Here is a 4,482-nt window from a genome sequence, read left to right on the forward strand (position 1 = left end):
CAGCTTTCCATGGTTTCATATTCTGACCTGGGTTCTGTCCCTGATATTCAAACAAGCTCTAGAGCCCTGGAAGGAATAAATCCTGAGCACAGATCTAGAGCTAGTTTCAATCACTCCTAGGAATTGCTCCCCACTTCACGTGAATAATAAATAATTTAAATTTAAATAGTTAACTGAAAATACTGCATAGATGGTAGCTTTTTCAAGCAGCACAAACATGTGAAATTGAACTCAGAGTGCACCTAGTTCAGTATTTAGACAACTATAATGTGGGTGCTTATATACAGGCTGATATTTGAAGGTTTGGTTTTTGCTTAGGGACTGGAATATAAACCACTACTAGACATACTTGGCCAATTGAGACAGGCAGCATAATCCTAGAGCCCAGGGATGAGTAATTTCTCATCACCCTAGTGATGCTGTTGAAGCTTCAATTATTTTTAAGCCTCTACAGTTTTTTTTACACATTTATTTCTATGTCCAATTTCTATTTGAAAATTCCGGTTCAAAGAAGTGACTTGCTCTATGTTTTGCATTAATGAAACTGGGAAATTGGTGGTGAGATTCCTGCACTGGTGAAGGGGGTGGTGTTCTTTACATGACTGTAATCATACAACTACAATTATATTTGTAATCATGGTGTTTAAATATAGATAATTAAATAAAAAATAACTAAAATTTATAGAGTCAAATATGATCCTTCAGTGGCTTTAATATGTCACACTAAGCAGAGTTGTCTCGTCCATACCCAACTCCTGTGATTATTTAACCCCATTAATTGACACGGTTCGTTCTGATGAATTCATTCTATTTTGTAGCAACTCCAAAACAAATATGCAATTCTTTTTAAAATAATTTTATTTGAATCAATCATGAGATGCACAGTTACAAAGTTATTTATGATTGAGTTTCAACCATACAATGTTCAACGCTTCTCCCTTCCGACAGTGTACATTTCCCGCCAAACATGCAATTCTTGAAATAAGGGACAACAGGTTTTAGAGTGCATATTGTGGATTTCTATCTGTAATATAATCAACTCTCCATATCAAGGATTCTATATTCATATTAAAAGTATTACTGATTAAAAATGCACACTACATAGTAAGCTTAGAATGATTGTTATCTATATACATTTTATATCTATTATTTTCTAAACATTCCAGCAAGAAACAAAGATTTTTATACCACTGATATTGTTTCAGGTATTATGATTTATCTAGAGAAAGGAGATATAGAAAAGTTATATGCAAATACTACGCCTTGTTATTTAATGAATCTGAACATTTCTGATTTAGATATCTTTTGGGAAGCTTGAAAAAATTCCACAGGTACTGAGAAATGATTGTATTAAAGGTACGTCTGAAATCAGTAAATGCTGGAGAAAATGCAGACAGTTATGGTGTATTTATGCTAATTCCTTCATATCTCTAGTCATTCAGAGTAATCAAAATTTTCATTTTACTTTAGTTCATTCATATTGTGAATTGTAAAAGAAAACTTATGTCAAAAAAAGATGCTAATAAAAATTTTCATGGCTGTTTTTCTGGTGTTCTGAACAGAATGTTATAAACTCGACCTAGTCACAACCCTTTTTCACTTGATACATTTTTACACACCAAGGGTACATAGACTTATAAAAACAGGTAAACAAAGCATTTGCTGATAGAAAAATGCAATTAAATTATTTAAAAACAATTGTCATACACTTAAACTTTTACCTTTAACAACAAATAATATATATTCCATATTTAGATGCATATACTTGTTTATGCTTATCTGATTAAATCTCTAAAAATTTAAAACTGAAATATATAGAGCATATTCAAGATTTTTAGAGTTCACTGATATTTTTATTTTATAATCCATTCTGAGAACTCTGATTTGCACAAATATGTAGAAAAAAATTGAAAATGTATGTTTGGGTCTATATCAGAAATTGGTAGAAACTTTATCCTAACACCAAGTCAAAATACATTTAAAGGATTTATTTATTTATTTATTTATTTATTTATTTATTTATTTATTTATTTATTTATTTATTTTGGTTTTTGGGTCACACCCGGCAATGGTCAGGGGTTACTCCTGGCTATCTGCTCAGGAATAGCTCCTGGCAGGCACGGGGGACCATATGGGATGCCAGGATTTGAACCAACCACCTTTGGTCCTGGGACAGATGCTTGCAAGGCAAACGCCACTGTGCTATCTTTCCGGCCCCTAAAGGATTTTTTTAAAACAAAATTCAAGTTTTAAAACTGTGTCATTTAGTAATGCAGAAAATTGCTTTTAAAAATTTAATTGCAAATGTGTTTGATTTCAATCAAATATAGTATATGAACCTAACTTGTTGTTGTTGTTGTTGTTGTTTTTCGGCCATACCCAGTGAGTCTCAGGGACTTCTCTTCTGGCTATGCACTCAGAAATTGTTCCTGGATTGGGGGACTGTATGGGTCACTGAGGGACTGAATTGCAGTCTGTCCTAGTTGAGTGAACGCAAGACATATATCTTACTGCTTGCGCCACCAATCCAGCCCCACCCAACCTAACTTAATTTTATAGAATCAATTATAAAGTTAAATATTTCTAAAAATATGTCTCCAGATGCTTCAAATGATCACTTATAACTTTTACAAACTAAAACTTTGGAGAAATTATTTTGTTTTTTTCTTTTATTTTAAATATATCTTTACTTAAACACCTTGATTACAAACATGATTATGGTTAAGTTTTAGTCATGTAAAGAACACCCCCCTTCACCAGTGCAACATTCCCATCACCAATGTCCCAAATCTCCCTCCTCTCCACCCCACCCCTATTATACTCTAGACAGGCTTTCTACTTCCCTCATTCATTCTCATTTTTAGGATAGTTCTTAATGTAGTTATTTTTCTAACAACACTCACCACTCTTTGTGGTGAGCTTCATGAAGTGAGCTGGAACTTCCAGCCCTCCTCTCTTTTGTCTCTAAAAATTATTGCAAGAATGTCTTTCATTTTTCTTAAAACCCAAATATGAGTGAGACAATTCTGTGTCTTTCTCCCTCTGACTTATTTCATGAAGCATAATAGATTCTATGTACATCCATGTATAGGATAATTTTATGACTTCATTTCTCATGACAGCTGTATAATATTCTATTGTGTATATGTACCACAGTTATTTTCAATTATAAAATAATCTAGAGCTATAACAGTTTCTAAAGAATAATTTTCTCGGCCAAAAAGATACCACAGTGGTAGGACATTTTACCTTGTATGCAGCTGATCTGGGAGGGACCCAGTTCAATTCCTGGCACCCATATGGTCCCCCAGACTGCCAGGGGTGATTTCTGAGTGCAGAGACAGGAGTAACACCTGAGCACCACTGGGTGTGGCCCAACAATCAATCAATTAGTTAATCAAACAATAAATAATGTTTTAAAAAGATAAAGAATAATTTTTAATCTATTTTTATAAACCAACTCTTTTAGTAAAACTTTTATTTTCATCCTTTAACATAGCATGGAGGTAAGGTGTTTGCCTTGCATGCAGAAGGATGGTGGTTCGAATCCAGGCATCCCATATGGTCCCCTGAGACTGCCAGGAGCGACTTCTGAGCATAGAGCCAGGAGTAATCCCTGAGCACTGCCAGGTATGACCCCCCAAAATATATTATACTTTATTTCCTTAAACAATATGCCTAAATTAATGACTTTTTAAAAATCTGGGACACTTGCTTTATAGGTGGCCAACTAGGTTCAATTTCTTCCACTACATATAATCTACTGAGCAGTGTCAAGAGTGTTTCCTGAACAGAGGTAGGAATAAGGCCTTGGAAAGCCAGGTTTGGCCCTATTTCCTGTTTGCCCTGCCGTTCCCCACACTAAAATATCTGACAAATATGAGAGATTTGAAACTAAGTCATTATAAAGGATGATAAATAAAGTTGGATTTCTACAGTCCAAAGCATAACGACTTCATCTTTCACTTCCAAAAATCCTTTTGTTTGTGGATGTTCTGGGCCACACCCAGTGCTACTCAGATTTTAATTATTTCTAGCTCTGAGCCTAGGAATTATTATTCCTGGTTATATCCAGGGGAGCATAGGGAATGCTGGGGATAGAACCCAAATCAGTGTGTGCAAGGCAAGCTCCAACCCTCACAAATCTTGCTAAACTTTACCTTTCTGAGTGCTTCTTTTTCTTTGCATATCCTTTACACATAAAGTAATAAACTTTATTTTGTTTTTTAGTTCTTGGTTAACAAATAGTGGTGCTCAGGACTTATCTTGACTCTGAGCTCAAGGATGATTGCTGGTAGATCTAACCTAGGTTGGACTTTTGTAAAGCAAGCTCCTGGCCAACTTTTATAATCTCCATATCTTTGCCAACACTCAAAAACAATGGTTCTTAAGGGCATGTCTCTTTTTTTTTTTTGCATCCCATACTCCTCACCCTCACCCCCCGGGCTGCTAGAATAAGTGGTCCCCTCTGTGTCTAGCTTA

Source organism: Suncus etruscus, chromosome 12, assembly GCF_024139225.1.
Source record: "Suncus etruscus isolate mSunEtr1 chromosome 12, mSunEtr1.pri.cur, whole genome shotgun sequence".
NCBI lineage: Eukaryota > Metazoa > Chordata > Mammalia > Eulipotyphla > Soricidae > Suncus > Suncus etruscus.